Source organism: Aulonocara sp. 'chitande type north' Nkhata Bay, linkage group LG3, assembly GCF_057382095.1.
Source record: "Aulonocara sp. 'chitande type north' Nkhata Bay isolate Kocher_YH1m ecotype deep benthic linkage group LG3, A_spYH_male_GT1.1, whole genome shotgun sequence".
NCBI lineage: Eukaryota > Metazoa > Chordata > Actinopteri > Cichliformes > Cichlidae > Aulonocara > Aulonocara sp. 'chitande type north' Nkhata Bay.
This window is the reverse complement of record NC_141346.1, coordinates 60,732,019-60,744,284: the sequence shown is the minus strand read 5'-3', so window position 1 is coordinate 60,744,284 and position 12,266 is coordinate 60,732,019. Positions and strand designations below refer to the sequence as shown.

General features: G+C 39.0%; 1 pseudogene; it reads right to left on the bottom strand.

Moving 5' to 3' along the window:
• Positions 1–440: 440 nt before the first annotated feature.
• On the bottom strand, positions 441–1,451 carry LOC147336419 (uncharacterized; annotated as a pseudogene).
• Positions 1,452–12,266: the final 10,815 nt, after the last annotated feature.

Below are 12,266 nucleotides of genomic sequence, written 5' to 3'. Positions count from 1 at the left end.
CATACATTTTCACTGCTATGCATAAGATACCCGCTTTTATTGGTTAAACTGCCGGGATGTCTTAGACACATAATGAGCTTTAATTTTCTGCTTCTAAGTTCAGATAGAACTGAGGTTATTGTAACGGGGCGTAAAAATCTTAGAAACACTGTGGCTAACAAGATCCTTACTCTGGATGGCATCGCCTTGAGCCGCCTGTTGTAGTGATTTGGCACATTATAAGTAAAATTGAAACATACAATCCCATAGCACAACATCAACATTTATTTATATACAAAAATAAAAATGCTTTTTCAGAAAAGAATTGTAACTTCACAATTCATCACCGATTATGTGGGTACATTTTTTTTTTTTAAATGCACTATATGTAGAATACATTGTTTGGTAAAATGCTGGTTACACGTTCTAAGAATGAAAAAATCAGTCTTTCAGAGAAAAAATTAGCAGCCTCCTTTGTAAAACTCTGCGACCAACCGTAGCTGTCTGATTTTCACCATGTCCAACCCTACCAGATTGTGGTATGCCTCGGCTATGGCGTCAAAGACTTTCCTTTCCGATTTCAGTTCGCGCAAGAGAGTTTCCGCCACCATGCAGACTTTGACGTCGTCCATTTTGATGTGGCGAGCAATCAGCAGCCGTTGAATGGATGGAATGAAACGAGGGGTGAGGAGTCTTTTTCTGATGCTGTAATAATTTTCAGCGTAAAAGTCATCCTCCAACACTCGCAAACACTCATGCTGTTTCTGGAGGGGTTGATCGGCCATACAATCGTTGCATGTGTCAGTGAGGTACTTGTTGATTACGAGGTTGACAAGATGATACACCGCGGTTTTCACGGTATCGATGAACAAAGAAGATGCCCAACCGTCAAGCTCGTCCTCTTGCTGCTGCTTTTCCAAGGGGCGATAGTAACCGGACGTGTCAGGTAATATTGTCCCCTCGTCCGCAGAACTTTCCTCCTCCTCCGCAGGGTGGCGCAGGGCTGTAGAGGCCATACTTCTCTCTGTTTTTGAGCTAAAAAAAAAGGTTTGAAGGAATGAGACGGCGGTCTTCTTTTTAAATAACAGAAGAGGGCGTGGTCTGGAAGTGGGTTGATCTTAATGGGTGCGGGTAGGTGTGGCAGCTATTTTCAAAAACCGTAGAGTCGGCCACTGCGTCTCTAGCAGCTGTAACTTTGGAAAAGAACGGTAATTCCCATCTGTTGGGCTTGAAATTCTCCATGAAAATGGCATCTTCCAGCCCTTCTGCTCAATCAACCATCAGAGTGACAGAACTTGGTACATATTTGGTACTTGGTACCAGGGATACTGAGCAATCTTTAGTCTCTGAAGATCCAGCCACGAACCCTACATTTGAAGATTGGAGTGAAGTGTCAGAGTGGAGCACACCCCCCTCACCACCACAGCTGTGGACGATGGACATTGACAACGAGGAAGATTTTTTGTATTTCGGCGACTCTCCCGACATTGATGAGGTAGACTGGACATGGCCACCCTTCCAAGGCCCTGAGAGATTACCGGAACAGCTATGGGATAATGATGAGGACTTACCCTATGTACCCACATAATCGGTGATGAATTGTGAAGTTACAATTCTTTTCTGAAAAAGCATTTTTATTTTTGTATATAAATAAATGTTGATGTTGTGCTATGGGATTGTATGTTTCAATTTTACTTATAATGTGCCAAATCACTACAACAGGCGGCTCAAGGCGATGCCATCCAGAGTAAGGATCTTGTTAGCCACAGTGTTTCTAAGATTTTTACGCCCCGTTACAATAACCTCAGTTCTATCTGAACTTAGAAGCAGAAAATTAAAGCTCATTATGTGTCTAAGACATCCCGGCAGTTTAACCAATAAAAGCGGGTATCTTATGCATAGCAGTGAAAATGTATGCTATGTCTTCTAAAGCACGTATAATGTAAACAAATCTGGTCTTTGCACAGAAGCCTGTGGAGCTTCATAATTAACCTCAGTGTGTGAAGAGGACTCTCCATTTAATAATAGCTGTAATAAAATGTTATGGCCGACGGTGTTAAACGCTGCACTTGGGTCTAGCAGGGAAGATTTCAACTTTTCAATATGAATGAAGGCTGAAAACTGATTAGATTAATGTCTGATGATCTTTTCTGTGCTTCTTCAAGTTTGTAACACCGAACATATTAAAGGATGATATAAGGTTCACAGGAAGAGTTTAATTAGACACACATTTACTATTTTTCTTTATACTCTTTCTTTCTTGACATGTTTAATATGATTACTATCAGAGGAGAAAATGAACCTTGTGTAGTTTAAAAACTTTTTATTTAATCAAACTGTAATGTTGTTGAACTCTGACGGACGTGTCTTTTAATCTTGTCAACAAATCCTTAATCACCTAAATCTGCCATTTATCATCTTGTAAAATGTTCCCTCTGCTTCTGTTGCACATCTCCCCCGACACTCTCTGCTTCACCAGCCCTGTGCAGCTGGTCCAACCCCTGCCTGCCTCCTTAAACTGGGGTGTTTAAATCTCTTTACCTCTGTTGTGAACTTCACACAAAGTTTGTGGTAACAAAATCAAACTGACGAGGATCTCGTTTGAAAAACACACACACTCACGAGACAAAATAAAAACAGACTGCTCAAAGCAAAAGCAGAGCCCTCACAGCTGGTAGTACAAAACACAGTGACAACATGCGTATTAGATACCCTCAGTGCCAAAAGCATAAATATGAAAAAATGTGATCACCAAGAATATCCTAAAAATGGCATTGAGGTGCGTGTTACAGTAAAGAAAAAAAAAAGTAGCCAAATTTTCATTGGAAAATGTTGAATTTTAGTAAAAACAATGCTCTGTAGTTTGATACTGTCGTTACAGACAAAGCAGATGTTTAAAGCCTTTGGACGCTCATTTGAAATGCGCTCATTCTCCTTATCAGCTGGAAACATTAAAGCCGTAAAATGACTTTTTCAAACGGATAAAAACTATTGAACAGCAGCAATGTTGAGCCTGTTCCAAAATTTGAATGTACATGTGTTGAAGGTGCGGGTCTTGTTGAATTATTAAACATACTTTCTTTAATTTTTCGAGCCACAAAAACAACAACTTTTAATTTCTTCTGCTTGAGTCTCGGCCTCGGGTAGCTCTACTTATCATTGCTCAGTCAGTCGTCTGTTTGCGCTACTTTTTCAAGGAGCAGCGGATTATTGGTAAGGGTGACTTTATGTGTTTAGCTACTTAAGTGGAAGTACTGTGGATAGTTTTACCTTACATACATAGATCTACCAGTACAGCTTCTGAGGTAACTGTTTACAAAATGTTATAATCTATCCACAAGTTCTTTGCAATTTTACATTGATAAACATTATCCTTAACACATTTGACCCGCATAAAGTGCTATGGCCATCACACTGTCATTTAGAATTGTTTAAATAACTCGTGTCTTAAGTCCTTCCATCAAACAGAAAATAAAAAAATAAATAAAATAAAAAAAATAAAAAAGTCGCATGGATCACTTTATATTTCTAACATTTTGTGATATAAAGTCGTTCATAACAAACTGAAAGGCTGGGAGTTTAAAATGCAAACCGATGGAAGCAGCAGTAGAAGACTATAATGTCACAGAGCACACGGTGTCTATTATTGTGTAGACAATTATAAATAAGAGCTTAATAAAAGATGCTTAATTTCTTAAGAAATAAACAGGTGGAGGGATCTTTATCAAAAGTGGATGTTGCATCTGTGGCTAAACCCCTGTACCCAAAAAACTTTAAAAATCTACTGTGTGTGAGGCTGTGTAAGTAAAGCTTGCCCTTCACACCCGCGTGTAACAAACCATTTGTTGGGGGTTGTGGATTTGACACCTCAGCATTGTGAAAGTGGGGAAACATGTTTCTGGCTGTGCATAAGATTCCTCCTTACAACTTAGAATCTCAGTTCTAAATGAAATTCAGATGTTTTTTAAGTATGGCTAATGTATTAATTGACTTCTAAGGCACGCACACACACACGCACACACACGCACACGAACAACAACACCAACACAGAGAAGAAGAAGAGGGGGTCGGCAGACTATGAATAAATCTACATACTCTGATATATGGTATGTGTTTTATAAAAACCTACTCTACACCAGCTGAGGAAGTAATTAAGCACAATGTTTTGCCAAGTTTCCCCTCTGGGAAAAAGTCTGTCTTCATTTATTCAGTTATTGTACTAATGTATGCACATTTCTATGCTATTAAAGGTACTGAAAAGCTTTACTTACACAATACTTTGGGTACTGAGTTGACTTACAACAAAGATTATGCTGAAATGCTGAAAAAAAAAATATATTATAAACTATATAAATAAAAAGTACTTTTAATAAATTAAATTATTTTTTCACATGAAAACAATATTTATATTAATAAATTCTCGTTTAACAGAAATCTCTGATAATGTTTGCGGTGTCAGCTTTTTCCTTTTCAAACTGTGCGAGAGAAGAAGTATCTCATGACATTCACGCCTAATGTGTTCAGCATATTCTGCACAGTCTGCATCGTCACTGGTACCTGTTTAAGGCTGACGGGGGGGTTGAACAGCAGGCTCTGGACACGGGCCCCAGTGGGGAACCTGAGCCCTGATGATGGGGAGGGTCAGTGCAAACACCAGAGCCAAAGGTAGCTTCATGGTAAAGATGTGGCTTTATTACCTAAAGAGAGTATGAAAGAAAAGCAGGTAAGGTAACACAAACCAAAAGAAACATGGCCAACGCAAACAAGATTACTGCTACATCAACTCAGGCAACATTTTTCTTGGCAGAAATAATCTAATATTAACTAATTTATAGTTTAATCCTTCGCATGTATCTCCACAGATTTCTCTTACCTCTGTGTTCCAGTGGTTCAGATATGTGCTCTGTCTTTAGAGATAGAGAGACAAGGCCGTGTGACCGATGGTGACATGGAACTGAATCTGAGCCCCAAAGAGAGAATAAGAGTTATGCTTTTGCACCATATTGTGTTTTCACCGTTCTTTCATAGCAAGAAGAATGATTTTCAGTCAAATGATCCCTACAATCAGTATATTTAATTTCAAAATCAGCCACCCTGGAAATCAACCTACCATCTGGATAATTGTCAGATACTTCTTCCACCACAGGTACTTTTGGATCTTAGGTCCACAGGAGGCAAGACTGTAATACAGGTACATCAGGACATGGATCATCGCATTCATATGTGCACCAAAGAATGCTGCAGTAGAAGAAACAATAAGTTTTTAATTTTGTTCTGCTTACTATAGTTAAAAAAAAATCTTAAACTGAGTTGCTCTGAACTCCTGCTGTCTGTATCCAATAAAAAGACAATAGTTGAGGGGGGTGGGAGATACAAACAAGTGTAGGTCCAGGGGCCCATGAATCCAGATTAAACTATCCAAGCTACATATGACGATACTATGCTTGTGGGTTTCAGTGAAATTTGTCATCTAGCTTCCTCATCAGTGTTCAGACTCAGTTTACTCTCAGTCACAATCATCTACTTGCAAATATACATATAGCTGCACCTGTGTTTACTAATTAGCAAGTGATAGCGTGTTATCATGCTAAATACATACTGTGAACATGATAAACATTGTACCCAATAGTAAACTTCAACGATTAAATGCTATTACTCTCAACATGTTGCCTTGTTGGCATTAGCACTTAGCTCAAAGTGCTCCTCTGCCTGTGGTATACCTTTACAGAGTTGCTAGCATGGCTGTTAATATGCAGATGCATATTATTAAAAAAAAAAAAAAAAAATAAGCTCAACAAACAACAATAATGAATACATTAACCAGTAGTGAATAAAAGGTTTATAGACAAGTAGCTCCACATGTTTGGTTTAGCTTCCTGAAGCATCCACCAAGGCATTTGTGTCTCTTCCCAGCCCTCACCCAGTATAAACCACAAAACTACAGAGCCGGTGAAGGCTTTATCAACAGCAATGCTGATAAATTCATATATATATCATATAGCTGATGTCTGCTGTGTTGTAAGCTACTCACACTGTCCTCCTGCCACCCACTTGATGCCAATCCACCAGAGCGTGAACATGGAGCAATGATGGTAGACGTGCAGGAAGGTGACCTGGTTAAATTTTTTCCTCAGGATGAAAAACACAGTGTCCAGATACTCAATGCCTTTGGAGATGAAATACCTCCACAGAGCTCCTGCCACCTGACTCCCGCAGAAATAAAGAAGGGGAAGAAAAAGACTGTTAACATATGAACATATATGATCAAGAGCTACATGTGTGTGAACTCTGATTTTGGAAATCCTAACCTCGACCCGAGACTGACTCACTTGTGGTTTCTGTTTCAAACTACGTCATAGAGCAACAGGAAGGAAGGTGAAACTGAACACCATTCAACTCCGGCTTGTACTTTTTTCTGATAACAGGCCCGTGCTCTAAATGTATGGATGCCTCTCATGTTTCTAAAAGCTCTCTGAGTGACGTGTCCCTGGCAGGCTGACTGTAATTTTCTGAACCATGGGTACAGTGGAGAATTAATAACAGGTAGGGATCTGGTTCCAAGGAAACTAATTATTGTAGACACAAAAGTCTTAAGATAGTAAGTTACATAAACAGCTGAAGTCCCACTACTATATTCAGAGTTTATCTATGCAAGCGTGTGTGTGTGTGTGTGTGTGTGTGTGTGTGTGTGTGTGTGTGTGTGTGTGTGTGTGTGTGTGTGTGTGCAGTCGGGAGAGTTGGGGTATCCAATTTCCTTTTTTTTTGATTGCCTTCTTGTGAACGCTGTCTGTTTTCCACATTCTGCAACGGTAAAATACGACTTAGAGGCGGATATTTGTTTTACCTTATGGGCAACAGTTGTTGACAAAACTCGCCTCATGGTTGACTCTGAGAAAAAAACTCTTTCCCACAGAGGGGAATAAACTTATTCGAATATGAGCTTTTTTCCACTAAGACTTGTTTTATGGGGAGATGTACGAAATTATTTACCGGGTTACAAGCAATGATAATATCGGATGTTGACTCCTCAGCGTCATCATTTTCTATCTATTGAGAAAACTTATTGTTAAAGTATTGAAGAAAAACTATTCTGCCGTCTCACTCCTCCTTGACAAATATCTGTGTGTGTGTGTGTGTGTGTGTGTGTGTGTGTGTGTGTGTGTGTGTGTGTGTGTGTGTGTGTGTGTGTGTGTGTGATCGGCGGCGTTGTTTGAACGGAATGCTGACATAATATTCACGGATTCTTCCTCGCGATTGGTAGAACTGTCACAGATATCGACTCCCCTCCCGTTTCTTCTCTCATTTTATCCTAGTCTAGCGAAGCATCTGTTTTTCGCATCTTTCTCTTGACAATACCAATAGTTAGAGAGGGTTTTTTTTTTGTTTTTGTTTTTTTTTTGATTGCCTTCTTGCGAACGCCGTCTGTTTTCCGCATTCTGCAACGGTAAAATACGACTTTGAGACGGATATTTGTTTTACCAAATGGACAATTGCTGTTGACAAAACTCGCCTCATGGTTGACTCTGAGAAAAAAACTCTTTCCCACAGAGGGGGGTGCTTTAATAAACTTATTCGAATATGAGCTTTTTTCCCCGCTAAGACTTGTTTTATGGGGAGATGTAAGAAATTATTTACCGGGTTACAAGCAATGATAATATCGGATGTTGACTCCTCAGCGTCATCATTTTCTATCTATTGAGAAAACTTATTGTTAAAGTATTGAAGAAAAAACTCTCTACTTTAGTCTGACAAGGAGCAGGTTGCGCAAAACCTACCTCATATAGATGTTTTAATAATAATAATAATAATATTTTTTGGGGGGCGTGTTATAGGATATAAGCATTGAGAAAAAACTGATATCTGCTGTCTCACTCCTCCTTGACCCGCGGTGGGTGGGTGGGTGTGTGTGTGTGTGTGTGTGTGTGTGTGTGTGTGTGTGTGTGTGTGTGTGTGTGTGTGTGTGTGTGGAACAAGATCGCCTGTCGCTGGTTTGTTTTTCAGTCTCTCAAAAGGAACAGTAGTTTTTTACACATAGGCAGCCTGTAGGTTACAAGCGGATAGAAAGTTCTTCTTTTCATCACAAGCTATGGTGTATCTTAAAGGTTTTTTAACAGCGTCTGTATTATAGGAAAATAAAATGCTATTGAAATCTCTACAGGAAGTCACTCTTTATTTCCATTACAAACGCCGGTGCAGCTTAAGAAAGTAAAATTACATCCGCTCTGTCTCTCTATACATCACAGAATCAGCTGCTGCATCACCGCTGTGCTTAGGGAACATGACGCAACAGGTCTGAAAATGACTAGACACTTCCGGAGTATTTCCGGTAGGGTTATAAGGTCCGGATCGAGATTGAATATGTCATATTCAAAGCCTTCTTCTTTGGGAGAGCAGATCTCATCGGACACAGGAACGCTGCAGAAGGAAATCCAACTTGTGTCTGTGCCTTAGAAATTGTGACGGGCTCCACCTCTCTGCTTTTTTATTCCCCTCCAACAGATGGCGCGCTTCCGGAGGTTTCCCCCTCCCTCTAAAAACTTTTTTTCCCTACAACAGATGACGCGCTTCCGGGGGTTCACCCCTCCCTTCTCAGGCTGCAATTCGACACGGTTAGCAACAGATGGCGCACTTCCGGGGTTCACCCCCCTTCTCAGGGTGCAATTCGACACGGTTAGCAACAGATGGCGCGCTTCCGGGGTTCGCCCCCCTTTCTCAGGATATAATTCGTCACGCGGGGGGTTTCCCACCCCCCTTCTCCGGATACGATTCGTCACGCTCATTACACGCTTCCGGGGGGGAGGGGCGGGAGGTCAAAAGGTCGTGATTAGGGCCATCAATCACTTCGGATCAAATTTTGTCATAAGCTGTATGGGAATAACTCTCTTGTGCTGGAGCGAATGCAGATAGCTTGCACCCTACTTGAAAATCGAGGTAAGTCCAGTAAAGTCCTTATCACGTTAGTGCGTACTTCCAATTTAACTAGAAAAATTTGCATTTCCTGCGAAAATGCAGTGTGGATGCTTAAAGCTGAAGCTGCATGCAAAAAGTAGCTGAAAAAGCTGAAAAGTTGCAGAAATTGTAAAAACTTTGCAGAAGCAAAGGAACTTTGCTAGAATGTAATAATTTAGCAGAACTGCAATATCTTAGAGTAAACATAATACTTGGCAGAAATACAATAGCATAGCAGAACTTAGCAGAAATATTGTAACTTACCAGAAACATAACTTCTCAAAAATACAAGAATTTAGGAGAAATAGTATAAGATAACAGAAAGAATATATTTAGCCAAAAATACTTAAACATTACAGAAACACTATGATTTAGAAAAATAGTACAACATAGCAGAAATATTGTGATTTACCAGAGACACTGTGATGAACTATGAATATTGTAATTTTAAATTAAGACTATGTTTTAGCACAAATATTATAATTTGGCAGAAATACAATTATATAGCAGAAATGCTATATTTAGAAAGAAAAATATAATATAGTAGAAATAAAATGATTTAGCAGAAATACTACAATATAGCATAATAACAATGATTTAGAACAAATACTATGATTGAGCAGAATAGCAATAACTGAAGTAGAAATATTGGAAAAGTAAAATGACAAGATGGAAAAAAAAAACAGAACATGGTTAAGTTCCCTCAAAACTAATTGTTGTTCAAGTGAAAAAAAAAAGAAATAAAAATAAATTAAAAAACAAGAAGGAACAGCCAACAATTACACATAAAATCAAATATGTATACACAAATGCACAGAGAGGGACACACACAGAGGGTCTATGCCAGTCAACCAATCTGAATATATTATATGTTTTTCCAACAATGAGATGCTGCCCTAAAGTGGGTCTCTCTCTCTCTCTCTCTCTCTCTCTCTCTGTTACACACACACACACACACACACACACACACACACACACACACACACACACAGGGAGAGAGAAGTAAGTTTCTAGGTCAGCCTGGGAGCTGCTGAATTTTAATCCACCAATCAGAGAGGCTGTGTACTTTTTCCCGCCAAAACTGGTGCCTGCAGCACACAGAGAGACACAGGATTATTGCAGTCTATTTCTCATAGTGACGACTCCCCTCAAACCAATGACCATAATTTCCTAACCGTAGAGGCTAGAACGGTCATTCTTACACCGTTTTGTTCAGAAGTGATTGGGAATCTTCAAGTGTTGACAATTTATCATTAAAATATGAATTTTTAGAGATATATGACATGGATGACTTGTTGACTTAGAAGCCACGAATTCCCCAATATGCAAATTTGAACGCATGAGCCCACATATATGATTGGCTGCCTGGGAAGCTGTGCAGGCCCTGATTTGTGGATTTGAATTCCTCAGCCCTCAGATATGATTGACTGGCTTAGAAGCCATGAAGGCCCCAATATGCAAATTTGTATTCCTCAGCCCACATATATGATTGGCTGGGAAACCGTGCAGGCCCTCATTTGAAAATTTGAATGTCTCAGTCCTCACAGAGGATTGGCTGCCTGGGGACCTGGCAGAAATATATAGAAATACTATGATTAAGCATAAATACTACATTTAGCAGAAATACTATATTAAGCACAAATCCTATAAAAAGCAGAAATACTATATTAAGCACAAATCCTATAAAAAGCAGAAATACTATATTAAGCACAAATCTTATAAAATAGCAGAAATAGTATGACTTAGCACAATAGTAATAAGTTAAACAGAAAAATTGGAAAAGCAAAATGGACAGCTGAAAAAATGCTGAACATGCTGAGGGTCCCTCAAATATACTTGTTAAATGAAAAAAAAATCAGCAAAAAAATATATAACAGCCACACAATCACAAATATGTACACATAAGGAAACACACATGCACAGAGAGACACACACACAAGATCCAATTCAGTCAACCAGTCTAAATATATTGAATTTGAATTTTATAATGAGATCATCCCATTAAAAGGCTTTCTCTCTCTCTCACTCTCTCTCTCTCTCTCTCTCTGTCACACACACACACACACACACGGAGAGAGAAGTAAGTTTCTAGCTCAGTCAAGCAGCCTTGGCGCTGCTGAATTTGAATCCACCAATCAGAGAGCCTGTGCACTTTTTCCCGCCAAAACAGGTGCACGCAGCACAGAGAGACACAGGATTTTTGCAGTCTATTTCTCATAATGACAACTCCCCTCAAACAAATGACCATAATTTCCTAACCGTAGGGGCTAGAACGGTCATTCTTACACCGTTTTGTTCAGAAGAGATGGGGGAATCTTAAAGTGTTGACAATTTATCATTAAAATATGAATTATTAAAGATAATTGACTTCTAATGCACCATAACTGAGTAGAGCAAAGCAAAAACTGCCTTGACTTGCCCTCAAACAACGCTTTCTAACTCTAAATCTATTTGGAGTATCAATATCATTCTTTCACCGTAAGAGACAGCAGGCTTTGGTGAACAATCATGGAAATTTTCAGGTCTCTGTGGAAATCCATTAAAAAGATATGACGAGAGAAAAAAGTGGTTCATTTCCAGAGTTTGAAATCTGAAGAAATCTGAGCGAAGGACGAATTTTCTACCCTCAAACAAGTCCAACTCATTTCAGAACAGTAATAGGTGAGAAAATAATTCTTGAATTGTGAGCGTCAGGAGTGTCTGAAGATATACTGGGACAAGCCTTATGTCTTAACTTTGCTTCGTTAAGGAGATATGACGATTCGAATATGCCTCTCATTACAGAAATCAAGCGGTGATTTTGAACAAGCTCTCCATTGACTTTCTATGGAGAGTTTTGCGACTTTGTGTTGGTCTGAGGAGATTTGCCAAAATTCTATAAATCCCACAACAATGATAGTGACATTTTCGGAAAGCCAACAAAAATACCTACGTTTTGATGTATAATTTGTGGAAGTTGAGTGAAAATTGAGCAAGTAGCAAGAAGTTGTTCGGACATGAAGTGAAAATTGCAAAACCTTCAGTGGCACACTGGAAGCCAAGAGCATAGCAACCATAACAACACATGTATTTTGTGAAAAATCACAATTTTGCAACTCAAAACTTTAAGAGGCATAAAAGTAAAACAGTAAAAGATTTCAAAAAGCTGAATCATACCTGAATAGCCCAATAATTTATGAACATTTTAAAGTTTGAATGGTTGTTCTAGGTGAAAATATGAGGAAGTAGTTAAGTTTCAAAAACAAGCAAATTTTAGCAGAATTGCAGAAGTTTCCCATTCATTTCAATGGGACAAATTAAAGGAAAAAAGTGGAATATTTTAAAAAGTATAATAGTGA